This window comes from Lepisosteus platostomus, chromosome 8 (assembly GCF_059453375.1).
Source record: "Lepisosteus platostomus isolate fLepPlt1 chromosome 8, fLepPlt1.hap1, whole genome shotgun sequence".
Taxonomy (NCBI): domain Eukaryota; kingdom Metazoa; phylum Chordata; class Actinopteri; order Semionotiformes; family Lepisosteidae; genus Lepisosteus; species Lepisosteus platostomus.
In genome coordinates, this window is record NC_142618.1 from 37274615 (window position 1) to 37300191 (window position 25577).

The window sequence follows — 25577 nt, forward strand, 5'->3', positions numbered from 1 at the left end:
GTGAACTTTGTAAAAGTACTGTAAGTCACTACTGTGGATATAAAAAGTCTATACACCCTTATAGAAATTGCAGGTTTTTGTGATGTAAAGCCAGAAATCAACACCCTGGTTGCATAAGTGTGCACACCCTTTTATAATGGGGGCTGTAACTGTGTTCAGAGTTAACCAATCACATTCAAAATCATGTCCAAAAGTAAGTAGCATACACCTGCCATCAATGACATTGATTCTGATTAACCCCAATTTAAAATCAACTGTTCATGTAGGATTTCCTTGAAACTTTTGTGGTTGCATCCTATTGGGATAGCCATGGTCCACAAGGAGCTGACAAAACATCTATGGGATCTTATTGTTGAAAGGTATCAGGAGAGGTGTATAAAAGAATATCAAAAGCGTTGGATGTACCATGGAGCACTATGAAGACTATCATCAATAGGTGGAAAAAATGTGGCACCACAGGGACATTGAGAAGATCAGAATGAACCTCCAAAGTTGATGACAAGACAAGGAGAAAACTTATCAGGGAGGATACCAAGAGGCCTACAGCAACATTAAAGGAGCTGCAGGAATTTCTGGCAGGTACTGGTCACTCCTTGCATGTGACAACAATCTCCCATATTCTGCACATGTCTGTGCTATGGGGCAGGGTGGCAAGATGGAAGCCATTTCTCACAAAAAAGAACATCCAAGCCTGTCTAAATTTTGCAAAAAGAATACATTCAATCACCCTAAAACATGTGTATGCCCCCAAGCTCTAGAACTCTCTCCCCAAGGATATCAGAGAGTCACCTTCTCTAAACTCCTTCAAATCCAGACTCAAAACCCTCTTCTTTAGAAAAGCCTTTACTTAACTGGTTCCATTCTTCACCCCTTTGCTTTTCTTAGTACTACCATCCACGGTCTCCTCTGTATATCATAATTGTGTTTTATCTTGTGTATTTTTTTAATTTGTGGTTGTTGTCATTCTATAAAGTGCTTTGAGAAGCCACCTTTAATGGCGCTATATAAAATAAAGTTTATTATTATTATTGTCTGTCAATATGAAACCAAAACTTCACTCTGCCATTTAAGAAATATGAATTATTTGATGCACAGTCAATACTGTAGCTTATTTGTTGAAAATGCATTAAGATGTAAGTTACATTCAATTAAATAGTGTCAGTACATATTTTCACCTTTCAACCGGGAAATGTATAAGACTATGAACAATCTCTGCTCTAATCTGATGCAAATTCATAATGGCAACATATCATGTGATCAGACATAGACAAATTAATCAAGTCTGATCAAAGACATCATATAACTCTTGTAGGAATGCTCCATATTTGTCAGTTGATAGTACTGAATTAGCAGCTTCTCAGGATGTCAAAGAGATGTAGCTGACTTTGAACTGTGCTTTTCACTGCGTAACCAAGTTAATCTTTTGACGTCAGAGGCATAGCAATTCCAGTAATATACGGAGACCTTATACGAAGTTGTTGACAAGCTTCCTGTACACGAAATCAACGAGCCTATAAAAGCCAAAAAATATGTAAATTATCCATCTACTAATACTGTCAGCACTACAATTGCAAGTAATAATGATAAGGTTAGGTCTCCTTTTCAGGCGATAAAGGCCCATGGGGGGCAAGGGCCACCATTTTTCTCAACCACCCAACACTGGAAGTGGAGGTGATGTGGTCACCATCACACTCCAGCTGGCCTATTACCCCCGGAAGGATTAACTGCTGGTACTCATTTGGAAAGGAGGCTGAGTGGACCTGGAAGCCCTTGGGAAGGAATTAGAGGAAGCTACATTGCTGCCCCCTATATGGGATTGAACCTGGGACCTTCCAGTCAGGAGCCAGATGCCCATGCCATCTGAGCTACCACGGCTCCGTTAATTTTAATACTTTTTCTAATTAAAATAAAACACCTTTTTATTTAAAACCATCTTTACTTACATATTACTTTACTTTTATGTGTTTTGACAGGTTTTTATTACACTTGCCAGTGTACATATTTCACCTGATTTCTTACCTTTTGCATGGAGCTTAAACAGGTGCAGTCAATTACTTCCGTGCATCATCGAAGCTGCCGGCATGGAGGACTGTGAAGCATCCCTTACATATCCTCACGTTCTTAAAACATAAACACAAATCAATTAATCTATTAATCATGGCAAACTGCTGCAACAACAATAAATAACCAGGAAATCCTCTGATTGTCCAGTACAGTAAGACTCTGAGACACTGGGTGTTGGAGACTCACTGAGAGCCAAACGTTCATGTGCCTCTGCAATAATAAAGGACAGAGAAGGTCCTGAGGTGGATGTGCTCACATGGGGAGTTAACATACTACAGGAAAAGGAGGTGTGTGTTGCTGTGTGTGTTGAGCTTCAGATTAAAATGACAGGAGACAGATTCTGAATAAATCAAATATACTGTCTACAAATACGACAGTATATATGACATTTCAGACATGATGTTGAACATGATGTCTTTTTCTACGTAGATGACACTAGATCTGTTTAGCTGTTCTCTTAATTCCTGCTTCATGCAAACTAGTCAGAAGTGAGATCTCCACACAGTTTCATTAAAGCCATAATAATAATTAATTATTCCTCACATTTATATGGAGCTTTTCTGGACATGCCACTCAAGTGTTCAATAGGTAATGGGGATTCCTTTCCACCACCAACACCAAAGTGGAGCACCAACCTGTATGTTGCAACAGCAGCAAAATTGCAAACAGTAAACTCACCACACAACAGCTGTCAGTGGGGAGAAGAACAAAGTAAAGAACCCAATTTTATAGAAGGTGATTATTAGGAGGCCATGACTGGTAAAGACCAGGAGAAAGTTTGGTCAGGCCACAGGGGTAACAGTTTTCGAGAAATGCCCTAGGATTTTTAATGACCACAGAGAGTCAGGACCTTGGTTTTACATTTAATCCAAAGTACAGAACCATTTCTATAGTATAGTGTCCTTGTGTCACTATACTGGGGCATTGGAATCCACACAGACAACTCATTACTGGTCTCACTAACACCACTTTCAGCAGTACCCCTAGCTTTCCCAGGAGGTCTTCAATCCAGTAGGGATTTATATTTCTTCCAACACTGGAGTGTTTTGCTTATAAAGTGTTTTTTCATCATCTGGTAATATAATCATTGCTCCATCTCCAAAGTGTAACCTGTTCTGCAGTGTATTATGCATAATATTAGCACAGTTACTTCTTTGCTATATCTGTCTTTGTTGTCAACATTGTCAACCATTGAAACTAAATAACAAAGTGCTTCAATAATGCTTCTAATGTAGGTGTCAGTTCCTAAATACTATGAATAACATAACAAGCCCTTCTCTTGATTTCAACTGGCTTTCTGCATAGACCGAATGCATGCTAAATTGTGTTAATAGAATCAACTTCCTAGCTTTTCTTCTCTTTAACATTCTCTCCACCATTTTGCTATGCACCTACTTTACACTACCAAATAATACAGTCTTCTGCTGAACCACCTTAGATACCAAACATTATTTCTGTCCGTTCTCTGGCTTGCTCACTAGTATCTTTATTATTTGTTACTCCTTTTCTCACAGCTCCCAGCACAGGAATCTTTTTTTCATGGGCTCATTCTTCACTCCCAATTTCTTCTCCATTCCCGTCCTCTTTCAACACATAATCTTTGCAGGGAGGCATCAAATCTGTAACAGTTCAACTACATTGAATGAAGAAGGAAGCACTTGATTTACTGTATGGTTCAAGGCAGTCAGCTCGTGAGTGACTAATCTCTGAATTGCTCACTGAGTGGGAGGCCAAATTTTCTGGTTCATAAAAACCTACATCATCACTGCTTTCAATAAACACATACTAATTAGCAATCCATCTATACCCTTCTTTCCCCCTGTTGTAGAGAATACCATGTGGCCTGTGGAACACTTGGATTATCTCAAATAACTCTTTCAATGTCTTTGGTAGCATTTTGCAAACGTCCATGTCATCATTATTGCCCTAATTGAGGTTCCACTCAGTGCTAAAATCAGTTCCTATCCGCATTATTAGTAGGGGTGTAACCCCGGCATCCTGGCCCAATTTCCCATTGGCCTTTACCAGTCATGGCCTCCTAATAATCCCCATCTATGAATTGGTTTCATTACTCTGCTCTCTTCTCCACTGATAGCTGATGTGTGGTGAACGTTCTGGCGCACTATGGCTGCCGTCGCATCATCCAGGTGGATGCTGCACACTGGTGGTGGTGGAGAGGAGTCCCCATTACCTGTAAAGTGCTTTGAGTGGAGTGTCCAGAAAAGCGCTATATAAGTGTAAGCAATTATTATTAATAATAATAATAATAATAAAGAGCTCTCTAAATATACATGTCGTGGTTGACTGACAACAGAGACTTCACCTAGGTACCTTTTGCAAACAATTCCCGATTTGTGCTGCTCATATTCCAGTGTAGTGTAGGGACAAAGCCTACTTTTTCACTTAAAATTGAATGTTATTGGAGATTTCTAGTGATCTTTCTTAACTGGACCAAACAGTCTGTTGCCTGTCCCAGAATGTAGCTAAATAGCCTCCTCTCTGTGATCTCAGCCACAGGAAGACCTAGTGGTTTTTATGTGTGAGCAAATGAGGGAGATTAGCTTATTTTTTGGATAAGGATCTTTCCCAGGACAGTCCAGATCCAGCGCCAATACTCCTTTAAGATTGATCTCCACTGCTGGCACCTGGACGTCTGGTAGATGGACATACTGTAGGCACGTCTGGAAACAACCCTAAAAGTCACAGGGCATAGTCAATCATCCAACAAGATGACCAACCAATCAGGGACCTGCAGGATGTGGGAACCCTAATGACCTCTTGACCAATCACCAACCATATTTTCCACCTGGTGACTTCTTGACCAATCACCAACCATATTTTCCACAGATAAAAAAGCAGAGTGCATCACCTCTAACTTTGCCATTTCTCCACAAAACCAACTTGACTGACTGACAACAGAGCTACATATCTGCCACAATTGTTGTCAAAACATTGAGACTTAAACTTTTTCCCACAGCATCAAGTTAGAGAGTGAGCCCGTACTGTACATAAACGCAGAAAACTATCCAAGATCAAGCCTGCAACAGGACCTTGCGACCAGCTAGCTACCACCGTGCACCTGCTTGATCACCAGAAGCAATACAGTTTAACTTTTGTCTACATGTCTGAATACAGTATTATTTAGCAGTAGTCGCTACACTAGGAGCAAACTGAGTTTCTCCCCTTTTTGTGTGACTCGCCCCAACTGAGCAGTCACCACCTTGTGCACAGATTTGGTCTGCGTTCAGCTCAACACTAACCCTGACAGCTTTCTTGAGAGCAGACTATCAGCATGAGGCTACAACAGCACCTCTCTCTCCCCGATTCTTTAAGCCAGCAGAACACGGATTGGACAGAGCTGCGATGGACCCAGCGAGATGTTCCCCCATCCTTCTGTGCAGGAGTTACCAATCCATGGTTGTGAACGAGCATAATTCAATATTCAACATTACTGCCCTTGTAAATTCAGTTTTTTTAATACATGTTGATATCAATTAAATTCATTTTAATTGCACTAGTTACTTATGAAAGTAACTGAACCTGAAAATAATTATGTTAAGTAGAGTGATAAGCATATTTGAGTAACTGATGTTATACTAAACACATCCTTGTTTTATGTATCACTTTTTTATACTTACTATAGCCTGATAATTCTCATGTGATGAGCTGCTGTCTCTATCCAGGCAGACTCTACTACAGTGCCTTGCGAAAGTATTCGGCCCCCTTGAACTTTTCAACCTTTTGCCACATTTCAGGCTTCAAACATAAAGATATACATTTTTTATTTTATGTGAAGAATCACCAACAAGTGGGACACAATTGTGAAGTGGAACGAAATCTATTGGATTTTTGAAACTTTTTTAACTAATAAAAAAATGAAAAGTGGGGCGTGCAAAATTATTCGGCCCCCTTGCGTTAATACTTTGTAGAGCCACCTTTTGCTGCGATTACAGCTGCAAGTCGCTTGGGGTATGTCTCTATCAGTTTTGCACATCGAGAGACTGAAATTCTTGCCCATTCTTCCTTGCAAAACAGCTCGAGCTCAGTGAGGTTGGATGGAGAGCGTTTGTGAACAGCAGTTTTCAGCTCTTTCCACAGATTCTCGATTGGATTCAGGTCTGGACTTTGACTTGGCCATTCAAACACCTGGATACGTTTATTTGTGAACCATTCCTTTGTAGATTTTGCTGTATGTTTGGGATCATTGTCTTGTTGGAAGATAAATCTCCGTCCCAGTTTCAGGTCTTTTGCAGACTCCAACAGGTTTTCATCCAGAATGGTCCTGTATTTGGCTGCATCCATCTTCCCCTCAATTTTAACCATCTTCCCTGTCCCTGCTGAAGAAAAGCAGGCCCAAACCATGATGCTGCCACCACCATGTTTGACAGTGGGGATGGTGTGTTGAGGGTGATGAGCTGTGTTGCTTTTACGCCAAACATATTGTTTTGCATTGTGGCCAAAAAGTTCGATTTTGGTTTCATCTGACCAGAGCACCTTCTTCCACATGTTTGGGGTGTCTCCCAGGTGGCTTGTGGCAAACTTTAGACGAGACTTTTTATGGATATCTTTGAGAAATGGCTTTCTTCTTGCCACTCTTCCATAAAGGCCAGATTTGTGCAGTGTAAGACTGATTGTTGTCCTATGGACAGACTCTCCCACCTCAGCTGTAGTTCTCTGCAGTTCATCCAGAGTGATCATGGGCCTCTTGGCTGCATCTCTGATCAGTCTTCTCCTTGTCTGAGCTGAAAGTTTAGAGGGACGGCCAGGTCTTGGTAGATTTGCAGTGGTCTGATACTCCTTCCATTTCAAGATGATCGCTTGCACAGTGCTCCTTGGGATGTTTGAAGCTTGGGAAATCTTTTTGTATCCAAATCCGGCTTTAAACTTCTCCACAACAGTATTACAGACCTGCCTGGTGTGTTCCTTGGTCTTCATGATGCTCTCTGCGCTTTCAACAGAACCTTGAGACTATCACAGAGCAGGTGCATTTATACAGAGACTTGATTACACACAGGTGGATTCTATTTATCACCATCAGTCATTTAGGACAACATTGGATCATTCAGAGATCCTCGCTGAACTTCTGGAGTGAGTTTGCTGCACTGAAAGTAAAGGGGCCGAATAATTTTGCACGCCCCACTTTTCATTTTTTTATTAGTTAAAAAAGTTTCAAAAATCCAGTAGATTTCGTTCCACTTCACAATTGTGTCCCACTTGTTGGTGATTCTTCACATAAAATAAAAAATTTATATCTTTATGTTTGAAGCCTGAAATGTGGCAAAAGGTTGAAAAGTTCAAGGGGGCCGAATACTTTCGCAAGGCACTGTATATACCCTGAATACATCTATGTACACAAAATGTATTCCATGTTTTGTGAATCTTTGTGAAGACTCCATGTTGTTTTGCCAATTGATTCCTAATAGCCAAAGCAAACTCATGGAGTTTACTGTTACAACTAAACATTATACTAGTAAATTAACAAAACCCCTACAGTGGTATCACATGGGGCTTTTTTGTTGGTGAGGCGGAGCTCTTTATAGAGACACATTGCAGCAGCAACCACAGCTGAGGGAACTTAGTGCTAATGAGCCTCAGCTGTGGGAGCACTTTAAGAGCACTCTGACCATCCTTCCTACAGTGGAGGTTCAAGCCAAGATCTTAGTCTTGAGAGAGCTGCAGTTGAGAGAAGATGTTAGATCAGGTCTCCCATATTTGGAGGCTCAGCAGTGAGAGAGTGGGTCCGAAACAAGAGAGCAGTGTGTGTGAGACTTTGCTTTTGAGAGCAGTTAAGGAGAATTAATAATTGTCCCAGTAAATGCCCAAACCCTACAGAACTGGTGCCTCGTGAGAGCACACTACACCAGAAAAGCGCTATATAAGTGTAAGCAATTAATAATATTAAACTGGTGGGCTCAGATGTGAAGGTTGTGTTACTCACCCCAGTAGGCAGCGTGTTACACTGCTGTGCTAATGGGGCTGTATGAGGACAGTCGGTTTCCTTCACATGGAACTCAAAGGTGTGGAGGGTCCCAGCGGATTCAAACTTGAACAACAAATAGACGTTCAGGGAATCAGTCTGCATATTGTCAATGACAGGGGTCTTCAACCCTGGTCCTGGTCAGCCCCAGTCCAGTTAGTTGCATAGGTAACCTTTTAATGAAACTAAAATTCTAATGTCCAGGAATAATTCAACATATTAATTAAAAATTTGGGGTGCTCAATTAAGTAATTTAGACATCAATTGGAACTAAAATCACAGCATTCTCCAGCCCTAAAGGACTAGTGTTCCTTACATTGTAACATTACTTAATAGAGCGATAGCTTAAAGAATTTGTACCTGATCTTATAACAGGTAGGACTGGGGTTTTGCTTGAGTGCTTACTTTTGCTCCAGTGTGAAACAACTGTTTTTAGGGGCATTCACAATGCCTAATGCATTTCGTGTTCATGATGTTTGTCCTGAGCCCTAGTGCCTAGTGCCCTAATGCCTAATGGCTTTTACAAGCAAAATGCTTTTAGATGTGTCCTGAAGATGTCCACAGCTCTGGGATCCAGCTGGTCAAGACTGTTACTGACACTGACTGTCTCTCCCTCAGCTGGAGCCAGCAGGGCTCCTACAGTGATCGGCAGTACTGACAGCAGGCGGCTCATGTTCTTCTCAGCATTTGGTGCACCAGCAGGACTGAGGACTGAGTATTGTGGCCCAAAGCCTGCAGAACATTGAGGGCAATTTACCAAGACAAGAACTGGCACAGCTAAAAGACAGAAACACTGCTATACTGTTCTAATGTGCATTTACACAACATAGTCATAATCATCGAGATTATCTAATACTATTGTACAACATCAAGCACCGCATCTTTTGTGAAGAATGCAATTTACAGATTAAGAATGCAAATTTCCTTTATTATCTGAGAGTCCAACCTCTTTTATATTTCTGTTTTTTTAATAATGTAACTTTGTAAGACTTCATAAACTTTATTCACCAAGATAAGAATTAAGGTGAGAGGTGCTGTTGATTCTAACTATTGCGCACACACACAAGGTCAGATCAACCTACCGACATCAATGCATAATCAGAGAAAATAAAAAGGACCTAGGATGAATTCATATAGTGTTTTAAAGTGTTTTACATTTTAATGACTGATAGCAGGAAATCTTAAGGGGTGCTGTATGCTTTAATCAGGTTTATCATTTATTGTCTGAATTCCAAAGGAAAACAATTAAGAATATAAGAGTGGCTACAAATTTGGAGGCAATTTAACCTTGTATTGATCTACAGAAAGATTCTCTTCTAGGTATTTCATGATAGAAGCTTGTTCAATACTCCAATCATACTTTCTAATCTCCAATAGATTATATCTATATATATAATCATTAATCTCCAATCATACATTCTAATCTAGGTTTTTAATGCTCTTTGTTTTAGGAGTCCTCTTGTTCCATGTTTATTGTTTAACTTTAATTCACTGTAAGTTAAATTAATGTTTTTTCACACAAAATGTATCAAATCTTTGGCAAATGTGTGTGAATTAAAAGACTAACATATTCCAAGAGAAACATTCTGTTGGGGAGGCCATCCCATATCCCACATGCATCACAGTTATGTAGAGGAGTTTTAATTCAGATCCTACTGTTAACTGAATTCCTAGGCACACACCTGTGTAATTAATGTAAAAGACGCAGGTTGTGTTTGCTGTTGTAGAAGTATGGCTAATAACAGTGAAAGGTGTATGACAATATCAGAATATGCTCAGACTCATTCAGAAAAGCAGCACCAAGACAGCAATATTGTCATCTGTGGTCCATCTTCTGGCTCTAATTGAGAAGTGGTCAGTGGTTCAGATAGCCCTGTGGCAATGTTAGTGTAGACTTGACTGTGTGTTAGAGCACAGTGTGACTGTGTGTTAGAGGTTAAGGAGAATGGCACAAATGTTGTCTGTCAATATGAAACCAAAACTTCACTCTGCAATAATTAAGGACAGAGAAGGTCCTAAGGTGAATGTGTTCACATGGGGGCTTAATATTCTACAGGAAAAGGAGGTGTGTGTGGTTGTGTGTGTTGAGATGCAGTTGAAGTGACAGGAGACATATTCTGCATAAAAATCTATTCTAGAATTTGAATATGCTGATACCAGACAAGATGTTGAACTGGTGTCCACTCCACTAAGGTTGTTAAACCATTTGACCTCAATTATACACAATGGGTTATCAGTTCAGAGCTTGTCTTAGATTCTAGGTGTGAAACAATCAGAGTGTCCCCCTTGGAGGGGATGTCAGTCCATCACAGGTCCTACACCCAGTAATGCTGGTTCCCATTTATACAGTACCTCCCTCAACAGCAGTGTCTATAGCAGACACATGAACCTACAGTACAACCCACCAGTTGAGTTCAGAGACTTACCTGAACTCAACACAGAAGACACAGAGAGAAGAGAAAGCATATGTCAGACAAGAGGTACTTTTCCAGATCATCCATTAAGACCAGATTCTAGCTAAGTAAAGTTTCTTAAGAGAACTTGTCATTCTGTTGTGTTTGGTAAACTTGGATTTCATGTATAGAGAATCCATAGGCTAAAAACAGCATCTCCTAGTAATTGCATTCACTTTTAGAATAGGCATTTAGGTTTCCCGTTCACTTTGTGGCATCTAATTTTATATATGGAGAGATTTAATTGTTGGTCATATTCTGTTTAGAAGGCAGATTTATTTATTTTATTGGCCTCTGTGCTGTATATACTGTAGGATTTGTAGTGTTGTTGTATCTTAATGATGTGTGTTGTTTACTTTATGTTGTGTCATTATTAATAAATATTAGTTTCACCCAGATCTATTACTCTTTTGACCAAAGCTGTGCCAGAGATCAAAGAACTCAGGTGCCTCTAATTATACCAACCACTTGGGTATATTCTTGGCATTTTTTTTTACAAATTGGGGGTTATGTTTATTATTGGAGTGTTTTGCTTACAATGTGTTTTTTAATAATCTGTTAATCTAATCATTGTTCCATCTCCAAAGTGCAACCTATTCTGCAGTGTATTGTGCATAATATGAGCATCTCAACTTGTTTGCTATATCTGTTTTTGTTGTCAACCACTGAAACAAAAAAATAAAACAACTTCAGACGCGCATAGCATTAAGCTTAAAAAATGCTTCTAATGTGTCAGTTCCTAAATGAATAACATAGTAAGCCCTTCTCTTGATTGCAATTGGCTTTCTTTCTTTTACACTCTCTCAACCACTTTGCTAAGCATCTTTAGATAAATTGCCCAGATGATGAATTCCTTTGATCAAGGGAACAATTTTCAACTCAACAAGGCCAACGTACCACCTCATTCTCTTAATCAGCCATTTGACTGTCCTACTCAGCAGCCATTGTGATTTTCACTCAGCCCACCAGGACAGCCTGCTTGAACAATTTCTTAACAGTCGCCTTCAGACCATGGCTCTCACCAATATCCTACATGTCTGTTCATGTCACCTCCTCTGCACCCTGCATTACAACATTTCCAACAATTAATTACTGAACTATAGGCAGTCTATACAACTGTAGTGTCTAGGACAAAACTACATGTAAGAGAAATGTAAGAAAGAAATAATTATTTTAAGTATCTTTTTAGGTTCAGAGACTGTGAACTCTAAAAATAGCCTTAGTTGAGCAGCACTCTTCCAGGTTTTGCAATGATGTAATCGATGGTGCTGGATTCCAGTCTGCTATTTCAACCCCTGCGCTGCTCATGTTTCTGCCAGCCAGGCCCTTTGTCATATGATGTCCGCCTCATACACCTGTTTCTGTTTTCTCTCTCTGTCCTACATCACTTCTGGATCTAAATCAATAACTTCTGTGTCTCCAGAAACCATTTCCATCTTTTCAGCCGATGCTGCTCCTGATGCTGTCTCCTTGGAGTACTACCTCTATTCAGTGTCCTACTCTCAGCATATTCAGCAAGGATCCTATGACATACTCTGGCTTCAGTCACATGGCTTAATTCCCTGACACAATTCCCCGCCCTTGAAGGCTTTCCTTGTCTCTGTGTGGTTTTCTATCCTTGGTGAAGTCAGCAAGATTCCTCCCCTTCTGTTCCCTTCCATCCAACACAACATACTGTAGTTCCCTGCCTCCCCCTTTGTAATTCAGCCAGTACAAGTCTCCAGTTTTTTTTACTCTCCGCCCATGACCAATCCCCCCTGTCCAGTTGTTCTGATATCAGCCTTCATTTAGCAGGTCTTTGTCTACCCCCTATCCCTATCCTTCTCCCTTTTTCAGCTTTAACCTGGCCCCCTTCTCTTAAAGATAAGAGACATAAGGAATTACACACAAGTGTTCCACACCTCGTAGCCCTGCATGAAGCTCTGTCTCCCTCATTCTCATTCTTCACTCCCAATTTCTTCTGTATCGCCATCCTCTTTCTGTTCAACTCATTATCTCCCTGAGATAAAAGTGGGAGGGCAAAATTTCTGGCTCATGAAAACTACACTATTACTGCTTTAGAAGTAATACCAATTGATCCTCTTCAGGGTATTCTGTTACACCAGGCCCATAGGTGGAAAGAAAAAGGGTACAGCAAAGTAATTGTCCTCAGAGTCCAATTAGCAGTGAAGATTACAGATGTTATTATGTGATTAGGTGGTAACAACACAGTAATGGGAAGAAGAAAGGAAAACAGCAGGTAGCTGAGATCCACAGGGGAAGCAGTCAGCTTTGGGCTGGAGACAGAAGGGGATGATAGATAGTTGGTAGCATTCCAAACACATAACACCAAACACCAAACACCCTCTTGTGAGTCAACTCAATGTCAGAGCCCTGTGGAATGGCTCCTCAGAGCTTCCGGTCAAATTCCACGTAGACTTTAAAATCCTCATGCTCACCTAGAAGGCTTTACATGTCTTGGCACCTCAATACCTGTCTGAACTTTTATCTCCCTACTCCCCACCTCGCAACCTCCGCTCTTCAAATTCTGCCTTCCTTACTGTCCCCCAAGCCCATCTACATTGTATGGGCGACAGGGCCTTCTCCTGCTATGCCCCCAAGCTCTGGAACTCTTTGCCCAAGGATATCCGAGAGTCACCTTCTCTAAACTCCTTCAAATCCAGACTCAAAACCTTCTTCTTCAGAAAAGCCTTTACTTAACTGGTTCCATTCTTCACCCCTCTGGTCTTCTTAGTACCACTTCCACGGTCTCCTCTATTGTTATTGTTGTAATTGTAATTGTGTCTTATCTTGTGAAATCTTCTTATATATTGTTGTAGTCTTCTTATTTATTGTTATTGTCATCCTGTAAAGCGCTTTGAGAAGCCACCTTTAAAGGCCCTATATAAAATAAAGTTTATGATTATTATTATAAATAATGTGCGAGGTTCTTAAAAAGGTTGATAAGCCCGGCCTGATCTCGTTAGAGATGGCCCTGATGAGCTCCTTGCACATGTGGAATGCGCCGTGGTGATTGAGGGTACTGATGCAGGAGCACTGGAGCTCATCAGGGTGTCACATATTCTAGACACAAATACTATTTACCATTCCATCTATAGCCTTCTTACCCCCAATTACAGAAAATAGCTTGTGTGGCCTGTGGAATGCTTGGATTATCTCAAATCGCCCTTTCAGATTCCTCGGTAACATTTTGCAAACTACTCTGTCATCATTACCATATTCATAGTCTGGGAAAGCAGGTTGCTGTACAGTGGGTGATGCAGTTGGTTTCTGTTGTTCAATCTGGGATCTATGAAGTGTGTAGTATGAGTATATGCTGTTGATGCTAGATATAATGGGTTTAACTGGATGAATCAGCTATGAAGGCTGTTCTACTCACCCCAGCACCCCACTGCTGTGTTAATAGGGCTGTATGAGGACAATCCGTTTCCTTCATTTGGAACTCAAAGGTGTGGAGGGTACCAGCAAATTCAAACTTAAACAACAAAGAGAAGTTCTGAGAATCAGTCTACGTATTATCAATGACCCTGGTCCAACCCTGGTCCTGGACAGCTGCGGTTCTGGAAGTTATAGAGGTAGGCTTTAAAGAAAGAAATTCTAATAGCCACAGAGCCAAGGAATGAAATATGTAGGGTGTTCAATTAAGTAATTTAGATATCAATTGGAACTAAAATCACAGCATCTCTCAGTCTTCAAGGACTAGTGTTCTTTACATTGAAACATTACTTATTTAATTAATTGCTTAAAGAAGTGTTGCTGATTTTTAAATAACAGGTGGACTGGGGTTCTGCAGGAGTGCTGACTTTTGCTCCTGGTGTGAACTATTTTTTTATATGGAAGGTCCAAGGTTTCTTTTTAAATAGACACAAAGCTTAATGGCTTTTACAAGCAAAATGCTTTTAGATGTGTCCTGAAGAAGTGCCTTCCATCCCCTTCTTTTTTTACCTCAGTAATTTTGTCTCCAGATCCTGATCTTTGGGTATCCAGGCGAAAGGCTTTTTTCAGTCGGTTCCTCCCATTGAAGTAATTTAAAACAATATTCACAGCTCTGGGATCCAGCTGGTCAAGACTGAGACTGACTGTCTCTCCCTCAGCTAGAGCCAGCAGGGCTCCTACAGTGATCAGCAGCACTGTCAGCAAATGGCTCATGTTCCTCTTACCACTTGTGCAGCAGCAGGACTGAGGACTGAGTACTGTGGCCCCTCAGGTCTCCACAGCCTGCAGAACATTAACTCACCTTCTGGCACTGACCTCCCTGCCACTGACATTGAGGGCAACTTACCAAGACAAGAACTGGCACAGCTAAAAGGACATTAAAGCAATAATGTTCACTCTCTTAAACACTCCATCATCCTAATCTTGCACGCAATTACTCCGCAATTACTCCGCATACAGTAGCTAGTGCTATCTTAGATTGCCATCAAAGTAATCAAAGTGCCGATAACAAAATGCATGGTATTTACAAGCAGTGGCCTTTAGGAGTTGCAATAGCAATAGGTCAAATACCAATTGAGTTGTCTGTTTTGGCAGTATATATTATATACTGTAAAGAAGGCAGTGAACATTAACTATAGCTATCCTGCTCCTGAGAAATCCTATCTGCTTTTGATGTCTTCATTAATTCATAAAATCCTCAAGTCTCCATGGCAATACATTGGTGTGCAGCTTAACATCTAAATGTAATAATGACAGAGGGCAATAGCTGGCACATTTTTTCAGTAGTAAGGTAACCTCTCCCCTCTGATGTGAGATCTTTTCTCTCACCCTGGTGTTTACTTCACTACTCCTCTCTGCACAGGTACTGCCTCAGCTGCTCACTCTCCCTTGTGGCTTGGGCTCAGGCCCACCCTTCCACTACAGTGCACCTACAGACTGCCTGCTCTCCCCACTTCTGGGAAGACACTCACTACATGGCCCAAACTCACACACCTGAAGCACTTCATTGATTTTCAGGTCACGAAAAACACATCATCTTAAATTCCAATTCTACATTAAAGTCCTCAGTGGGGTTTCTGAGGATCACATAGAGTTGCCTATGAAAAGAAATAACTCAGCATGTTTCAGCTGTGACACTTTGTAGCCCAGAGGGATCTTCCATAGTAGGCCAGCTCCCTCTCCAGCAGCTCACTCCAAATGACAAAGGAGTGCGTGACTTTTTTTCAGAAATGTTTTCTGAAAATGTGTAGCAGAAAAACCTCTCCATGCATTTAAGAAGAGTGTGTAGTGCCACAGTTTATTTGGTGAAAATGCATTATGCTGCTATTATACAATGTCATGACATTTATTTTCAACTCTGACACATTTTATTATTGGATACAATAGATATTGGAGTGTAGAATACAGCATTTCATATTGTTACAAGTAGGGGGTTACAAAAATGGAGAAAATGTCAGGACCACCAACCTGCCCAGACCAGCCCCCAAGAGAACTAATCAGTACCAGCAGCAGAGCAATAATTACAAGTGCCGCCACACATGTTAACTCACATCAGACGCCCTACCGTGCGGCAGGCTGCAGTATTTAAGCCTCTTCAACCCGCTTCTTGCTGCTCTGTATTGAGTTAACTCCTTGAGAGCTCTACCTGGCGACTCCTAAACCCTGTGTCACTCTGGATTTTCGACTACCTCTTTTGCCTTCGGACTTCGGACCTCGCCTCTCGACTCGGATTGTTTGCCACCCGTGTCTTTGCCGGATTTATACCTACCTTTCTCCCTTCGACCATGATCTCGCCTCTCGACTTGGATTATTTGCCACCTGTGTTTGACCTGGATTTCCACCTTCCTTTCTCCCACTGACTACGAACTCACCTCTTGATTTGGATTGTTTGTTGCCGTGCTTCCCACCTACTCCTGCGGCTGCACAGAATCCATATCTCCTCTTTAGGGTATCCTTAAAAAAATCAGAAAATGACAGAACTGATTAATCAATACGTACATTAAATAATCATAACCCCCAACCTGTAAAGATTTCTGCCACAAATATACCCCAGTGGTTGGTATAATCAGAGGGACGTGAGTCCTTTGTTCTCTGGTACAGCTTTGATAATTCAGGCACACTTGGTTAAATAAATATTTATTTTAAATGGCAATACACACTAAATTACACACAACATAAACATAAAACATACAAGTTATGCTATTTATAAATTTACAACTAAGGTTCTATGTTCTAACCCAGAACAAAATCCCAGACTGCTACCAAGTACTCGACTCTTATGTAATGCCTACAGAGGCCTGAAAAACAGATAAGTTGGCTTCTAAAACTAAATAGAATTATTTAACTCTCTCTGCAAAGTCAGATGCCACCAAATGAATGCAAACCTATCTCCCCATTTTAAAAATACACCTACTAACCAGGAGAGGCTGTTTTTAACTGAGGGATTCTTTACACAGGAAATCAGAGCTCCCTAAAAACCACAGAATAGCAAGCTCTCTTAACAAGGTTCAAACACTTAGCTTCAATCTGGTCTTTCCAGGTGATCAGGAACAAGGAGCCCCCCCTCCCCTCCTTTACTCTGCTTCACCATCCTCTTATGCAGTGTCTTTCTGGACTGTTGATCGACATTTCAACATTTAACCAGATCTTAATTATAGTTAATTAAGGTAAACTTTATTATTGCTTTGATCACTGAAATTTGGACCCCCTGCACGTCAGCCAGACATCCACTTGAAGCTAGAAATATTGACTAGTAAGACATAGTTACCCACTGTAAGTAGATTCTTAAAGACACTTCTATAGTCACCTATTACTGTAACAATATCAATGTGTGCTTCAGACGGCTGGAAAATAATGCAAATAATGACAGTATTTCATATAATCAAAAAAGTCAATCAAGTAAATCAGGTATAATAAAAGATTATATCTAAACTTTTAGTATAGAATACTTCATATTCATGGATGTGTTACATTGAAAGTTAAAATCACTGTTCATGCAGCAGACAACATAATTGCTTGTTTAATCACTCATGAAACAACTAATGGTATCAGGCATACACTGACACTGAAGCAGCAGACTCTCAGGATGAGCAGCAGAGGTTTATATCACTGGTAGTAGTGTGCTGGCTGAGAGCTGTGACTATGTCATCACTGTTGATAAATTACCCAAACCCTTGCAAAAGGAAAACCAATTCAGGAAAATCAGTTGTCATACCACACTGAAACGTTTCACCTGCTCTGTCTGTCAAGTCCAACCTAGCTACAGCACCATGGGTTGGCTAATGTTGCCATAGTAACCGGCCACAAGTCCACTCTCCTGTCAATGTCGATTACCGCAGATGCATGATCTGACAGAAAGCATGATCACCTGTGCACTGTTATAAGCACCCCAGGCTTAGAAGCTGCAGGTTACTTAAGGTTAGGTCAGACTGCACTCGGCACTCTGGCATAGAGTTAGTTGTATGGAGATTATTTCTGAGCCTTGTTCTCCCAGTTCCTGTGTTCCCATGTAGCTGTCTCCTCTTCCTGGATTCCCGACCTGCCCTGTCTAGATCTGCCCCCGGATTCCTCCCATATATGTGGCTTCCTTGATCTCGATGTTTCCTTGGTTCGAACCCTGCCTATTCCCCTGGCTAAACCCCTGGGTGGTGCGGTGGCTCTGTGGCTAAGGATCTGCGCCTGTGGCTGGAATTTTGCACGTTTGTATCCCGCTGTCGGCAGAGGAATCCTACTCCGTTGGGCCCCTGAGCAAAGCCCTTAACCCTAACTGCTCCAGGGGTGCGGTATAAAGGCTGACCCTGCGCTCTGACCCCAAGCTTCTCTCCCTGTCATGTGTCTCTCATGGAGAGCAAGCTGGGGTATGTGAAGAGACAAATTCCTGAATGGCCAATAAAGTGATCTGATCTTATCACTTTTGGGATTTTTTTTTTGTGCTGTGTTACTAAGATTCTCTGGATCTGATCCTCACTTTGCTGTAACCTAACTATTCTCACTGATTCCCCCAGTGCTTTGGACAGTGTTCAGTCTGATTTCTTTCTCTTTGACCTCCACTTGCATGACCATGACTATGCCTGTTTGCTCTTCACAGCCTCAGCCTCTCCTGTCAGTCTGCAGGCCATGCAGCCCAACCCCCAGTGTCCCGCTGCACTGAAGCCACCATGTGTGATCTGCTCAGCCTCTGCCAGGGCTATGTTCACATCTCATTCCCCAGTTTACTTGTGTCTCCCCACCTGTAGTGTGATGTTTGCCTAGCAATCCCTTCCCCTGACAAAGGTGTGCCTCTCTCTGTAACACTATCTGCATGACTACAATGATTCTTAAAAAGCAGAAAATTAAATAAATTATCAATTTATACTACTAGTACTATCAACACTACATCTGTTAATAGTAGTACATTTGCTAATAAGAATAATCACAGCCATCTTAACTTACATTGTTAATGCAAATATTATTTCTCATCTTAGTGTACATAATGTACTAAGTACACAATGCCTTAACCACATGTGTGTTGTAGGCCACTAGAACCTCTTCCATCCTTGTCAAGGGGACTGCTAACCTTCTCTCCTTTCATACAACACAATTCTATGTGACATTCAAATGAACATGTGCAGACTGCAGGCAGTGACAAATTATTAAAGAAAACAATAAAGCAAGAATGGAAATCATCCAGCTGCTGGATCAGGGGGGCTGGGAAAATTGTAACTTCTGTTATCTGACTTTAAAGAGAAATCAGCCAGAGGAAAATGAAAGAAAAAGAGAGAAACGTTTTCTTCCTCTCATGCAATTGTGCCTTAACTTCAGCTGAAATAAAGTTTCCTGAGGAGAGGTACCCTCATCCATTTGCCTTCAATCTTCTTCTTCGCATTTTCCCACTAATGTGGGGTCTGCTTGTTTGCACCGATTTTTCCACTTCGTACGGTCTACGGCGTCTCGGCAGGTGACTTTACGTGGTGCATGTCGTCTTTCAGCCGATCCAGCCAGTGCGTTAATGGTCGTCCACGGGGTCGGCGGCCTTCCACATTCAATTCAAGGGCGGTCTTTGCCATTGATGTGTCATTGCTGCGAAGCACGTGTCCATACCATTGCAGGCGCGATTCCCTAATTTTCTCAGTGATTGGGGCGTCTTTGAGTGTTTTACGTACCTCTTCATTCATGACATGGTCTAGTCTTGTCAAGCCGAGGGTCCAACGCAGCATCTTAATTTCCATCGTATGGAGTGCCTGTTCATGTTTCTTTGTCGTTGGCCAGCATTCAGTTCCGTATAGGGCCACTGGTCTGACCACTGAGCGGTAGACTTTGGATTTTAGGCGCAAAGGGGATCTTCTTGTCACACAGTACTCCAGTGACCTGCTGCCATTTCATCCAAGCGGCGCTGACTCGCGTCTTGGCGTCTTGGAGGGTAGTGCAGTCGGAGTTGACACATGAGCCTAGGTACTTGAACTGTGTCACTTTGTTCAGTTGGACCCCACCAGCTGTGATTGTGCCATCGGTTTGATCACCACATTCCAGGTACTCCGTCTTCTTGATGTTCGATTTCATCCCGAATCGTTCAAGGCACGTCTTCCACTCCTGTACTTGCTGTTCGAGGCCGTGTCGCGTTTCACTTGCTATCATAACATCGTCGGCATACAATAGCGTCCGTGGATGCCTCGTTTGGATTTCTTTGGTCATTGTATCCATGCAAAGTATGAATAGCAGAGGAGACAAGGCTGAGCCTTGGTGGACGCCAACATTGATCGGGAAGGTGTCTGAGGTTTTAGCTGCGCAACGTACTGAGCTAGTGGCCTTTTGGTACAGGAGCTTTGTCCAGCTAAACATAGGCTTCAGGGACGTGGTGCTGTCACAGCGCCAGCCAGATGAGATCGTGTGGTACCCTGTCGAATGCCTTTTCCAGGTCTAGAAATGCCATGTGAATTTTTGCCTTCAATATGGAAGTCATATAAATACCTAATGCTGCCTAATCAACATTTGTCTTATACATTGCTTGAAGCTATACTGTATATCAATCCACCAATCCCTTAGATTTATATAATCAAAAGAATAAAAATGTTACAAGACGTGATCATTTGCTGCTTCAGTCCTGACCAGGACAAGATGACTGAAATTACTTTGAAGAAATAATGTTTACTATGTCTGTTGCAGTTTGCAGACTCCCCAAGCACATTGATTTTTAGGTGAGTTTGAAGATTTGCTTTCTCTTTTATGTTTCAGAGTTAATAAAAGCTTCCTGGTGTTTTTAATATGCATCTTGATACCTGTTTAAAAGACACACTCCCAGTCAAGCATTATCAGTACAGCTTATAGACACGTCCTATGAATGCAGTTCATATTGTACTAACACGTACTGATGTGGACTGAGCCTCACTCTGTGGGGAGTCAGACATATACACACTAGAATAACTATGTAGAAACACCTGACAACAAAGTGCCTTGGTGGGAAAAACTGAACAAAAAAATTGTTTCCATTTCCGAATGGGAACTTAAAAGAGCCAATGGGAGTAGTTTTTCTGAGGCCAAAAAATCTATCTTCTCTTCTATATCTTGTAATCTTCTATAAATGACGCAGGATTTGTCAACCGGATGCGCAATTAAAGTACCACCATCAGAGAAGGGATAAAGTATTAAGACACACTGGGTCAATTGCAACGAACTGAAAGCAGCGAACTAACAGGAGTTCAAGCTTAGTATGCAGCTGCGGTTTAAACTTGTGCTCCACATTAAGACCAATTGTAACGAATTTTGCTCTGTGCTTAGTCCGCAGCACCGTACTAAACCTGTTCTCAATTGCAACGAACACAAAGTAACAGCTGCTGCCCTCAAGAGGTGACTTAAGTAGCAGACTAACTTTAAATCACCTCTTCATATGGTTTAAGCAACTTATAATAATAATAATAATAATAATAATAATAATAATAATAATAATAATAATAATAATAATAATAATTGTTGTTGTTTACACTTATATAGCGCTTTTCTGGACACTCCACTCAAAGCGCTTTACAGGTAATGGGGACTCCCTTCCACCACCACCAATGTGCAGCATCCACCTGGATGCTACACATCCACCTGGATGAACTTAGTACCATACTTGGCGTAACGCTAGATCGCTTTAGAAGGGGCTCCCGAATCTAGTGGAAATAATATCGTCACTACGTACTGAATTTATCCATCCGTCCCTTGGAAAATTAATGCAATATTTAACTCAAATTGCTTAACACTCATACCACATTTATTAATAATGAAGTTCATTAATACGTGTGTATTAACAAAAGTGTAATTTACTAATAATTACATTTAATGTCAATCATTATTACTAGCTGTGAATTTTAAGATATCCTAGGAAGTAAAGAGAACCGAACTTAAGCAAATAGTTATAAAAATTGAGCGTGAGCCTTTATTGTGTTCTTTAAAATATAGGAGTCAACTGAATAGATTTGTAAAATATGTAATTGTGGTTATAAGAGGAAAGCAGGGATAATGAGGAAATGATTGGTACAGAGAGTAATATCTGTAGGCAAATACAAGCATACGTTAAAACGTTAAAACTCGTCAACTTGAAAGTGATTATTTATGATAGTGCTTCGGAACACTGTCCCTTCTCTGTACATATGGCAAGATCATCGACTGTCTCAAACTGTCTCAAACACATTTCAGATATAACATCCCAACAGAAAGGACATTCTCTGAAGCCACAAGACGAGACTGACTCTGACAGCGAAGGTCCCTCTGGCCTGGACATGTAAGCCGGTGTGGTGGAGTGGAGAGTGCTGATGTGGAGGATGTGGAGGAGTGTGCTGCAGAATAACCAAGCAGAGGGAGATGATCAGCCTACACGATTTAGCAGAGCAACACGCCAGCGAGCTCTTCCCCACTTTGAAAGGAAGATGTTGGAACTGACTACAAAAGAACTTAATTTGAAACGTACTGTAAGTTCCTACTGACACAGGAGGAGAGAGAGAGAAAAGTTTATTTCAAGAGAAAATGAAAGTTCTCAAAAGCAAGCAAAAAGGCACATCGTGGTAAAGAAATTAATTAACTTAAAAAATAGAAATGTTTAGAAGGTCAGAGGAACAATACACGTTTCTTTTTTTGCTCAAGTTATTTTATAAGTTTAATTTCCAGTTCTGTTAAAAATAAAACTGTTAACTGTACTGGTCATTAGTTGGTGTCTTTTGTAACGTTAGTTGGTGCTATTGTCTTTTGTAGCAATAGCGATGTGTTCGCTTGTTCGTGCTGAGTGTCATGTTAAACAAAGGAAATTAAAGCCGCAATAGTACAGTAGCATTCTGTTTCAAACGCGCAGATACGGTTCTCATTTGTTTCGTGACTAATAACAATTGAGCATCCTATGCGCGTTTTTTTTTACTCCCTGGCGGAAACGGACTTCCATAGCATAAGTATCTCTTTAATAACTACGTACCCTCGTCCGGTAAATTGTAGCCTAAATGCAGTTCTCAAGATAAAAACTAACATTAATTTGTCAGGAACTAATCAAATTAATTGAAATTTTCTGATGAACAGTCCCCTGCAGTTCGGGCTACTTCGTACAACAACAACGCCGAGCCATGGGAACCGGATTCAACTGAACTCCAACTTTGTTTCGGACGTTTATTCGCTGCAATTGAACAACAGATGATCTACAGAAAGTACCGTACTAACTAAACCGCAACTTAGTTCGCAGATGCATACTAACTAGTTCGTCGCAATTGACCCACTAGGTTTATTTTCAACAGTAAAATATTTTTACAGAGAATTTTGCTAAGAATGGAGAAAACCTACGGGCATACAAATGAATCTCTCTGCTGACCAGCAGCAGCCCTAGAATAGCACATACTGTAGCTGCTAGCAACTGACACCCTTCCCTCCACAAATCCCAAGGGCAGATCAACGCTGATGTTTATGGTAAACTGGAAAAAATCATTTTCATTTTAATTTTTAAGCAATTATTTTATGAGTTCATTATTTTGTTTCTTCATGCATTTGCCCAACCAATGTTTCTGATATCAACTAAAATAGTCACAACATTTTCAGAATAGATACACAACAGCTAGATGATATTTCAGTCCAATTGCAGAACAAATTTGCATTCAAATGTTAATTTCAATTTTATTACCAATCTGTTAGTATATTTGTCACATTATTACATTTTCAGAAATTAATTAGAATTCATATTCTCTCTGTAGCACACGTGAATTGAAATAATGAAATCCCTGTTATTTTATTTGTATTTTAAATTCCCATTTTTTACATGATTTTGTTTTAAAACAACTTCTTATCCTCAAATTTGACCTTACGTCACAGCCAGAAAACAAAGGCGCTATATTGAAATAGAACAAGTAATAGGTTTATTCCATGCTAAAAAAAAAAGAAAAGGGAAAACACAACATTTCAGATATGAAGCCTTTTTCAGGTGTGAGAAAGACAGGGCGGACAGCAAAGATTAAATAGCACAGAAGAACAAAAGCTGGGAGAGGGGAGGAGGTAGGAGCGGCAGAGAGGCCACTCAGGAAGTGCAAAGTGGAGAGGGGTGAAGAAAGGTGTGAAGTCAAAACCTGCATGAGAATAGAGAAGATTACACAAAAACAAGTATTATTGAGAGAAGGGGACAGAGAGATCATTGTGATCATTGCCATCTGAGCTATAATGAGAAACTATGGGCTTGGAGAAATCTATAATCTTTACTGCCCGAACATGTACTCTGAAGTGGTCTCCTAGTCTCCAACATAGATAACTGGGAGATACAGTAAATTAGGTTCCTGGAAGGAACAGGATGTCATCTGGGTGATCCAGAATTGACCTGAGGGGCCCTGAATGAGCGTGTTGTTAAATATGTATTGGCAGGTGATTCAGCGAGTTCTGTTGCCTGGTGAGGATGATTGCTGAGTGTGATCAAGGGAGCTGTGAACCAGAAGGTTACGTAGATTGGGTGGTCAGCGGTATGAGATGATTGGGCGGTTAGAAAAAAGGGTACCGATGGAGGAATTGCCCTGTAAAATTGAGTAGTTGTTAATAATGGTCCTGGGGATAGAAAGTGTGTTAGAGTGGTAGAGAAGCACCAAAGGAATGTGGTTGTGAGACCGGGGGTTCCGGGTTGAGTTGATGAGCTGAGGGATGTTTTTGGCCCGGGTGAGGGGCCCTATCGATAACATGGGCGGGGTATCCTCTGTTGATGAAATAATAATACATTTTAAGTGCTTGGAACTGGAAATCCATGTCGTCATCTGCAGTCAACGTAGCCTGAGGAACTTTGAAAAAGGGAGAGATTAAAAGAGCTGTACAGGAGATAGCTGTGTTAATCTGTGGGTTTGTAATAGACCGAGGATGACAGTTGTGAATGGTTAACAGATAAATTTATGACTAGAAAGGGAAGAGTGGTGGAAGATACGTTAACTGTATATTCGAGGGATGGGTGTGAGTTAGTGAATTGATGCAGGAAGTGCTCTAGCTGGTCATTAGAGCATGTAGCAGCACCAACGCAGTCATTGATGTATTGCTTGTAGAGGTCAGGGACAAAGCCAGTATAGGAAGCAAAGAAGCATTCTTCTACCCAGCCAACAAAAATATTGGCATAGCTAGGTCCCATCCTGGTGCCCATGGTGACTCCACTAACCTGCTGATAAAAAAGATTAATAAATGAGAAGGCATTGAGTGTGAGAACCAATTCTGCAAGACGCACTAGAGTGTGAGTGGGTGGATCAAGCACTGTGAGTTTGTCTAGCATATGCTTGAGGGCTTTAAGACCATCATTGAGGGGAATGATTGTGTAGATATCCGTGGTAAAAATGGTAAAAATGTAGCATTTTGGACCCTGAAATTGGAAATCATTGAAAAGTTGGAGGGCATGGTTAGTTTCCTTGATATATGAGGTAAGCATTTCAACCAGAGGTCTCATAAGGCTGTCCAGAAAAGCAGAGATGAGTGTGGTCGGACAATTGCATGCTGAGACAATGGGGCATCCAGGGGTGTCGGGAATGTGAATTTTGGGAAGGAGATAGAATTGGGATACTGGGGATGTTCGACAATGAGACGGTTTGCCTCCACTCTAACACACTTTCTATCCCCATCATAAACAACTACTCAATTTTACAGGGTGATCCCTCCATCAGTACCCTTTTTTCTAACCACCAAATCATCTCATACCGCCGACC

At 41.0% G+C, this 25577-nt stretch overlaps 1 long non-coding RNA gene and 1 other non-coding gene across 2 annotated transcripts in view; both read right to left on the reverse strand.

The window, feature by feature from the left end:
- Nucleotides 1–744: 744 nt before the first annotated feature.
- Nucleotides 745–25577, reverse strand: part of LOC148657263 (uncharacterized) — a 48533-nt gene continuing 23700 nt past the window's right edge. The window contains exons 2-4 of the long non-coding RNA XR_015940914.1: nt 16302–16383; nt 2020–2120; nt 745–1511 (exon numbers count right to left, since the gene is read on the reverse strand). This is a non-coding gene — a long non-coding RNA (uncharacterized LOC148657263). The remainder of the gene's footprint in view (nt 1512–2019; nt 2121–16301; nt 16384–25577) is intronic.
- Nucleotides 18885–19007, reverse strand: LOC148657264 (U6atac minor spliceosomal RNA). The gene has a single exon (XR_015941107.1). It is a non-coding gene; the product is annotated as a U6atac minor spliceosomal RNA (small nuclear RNA).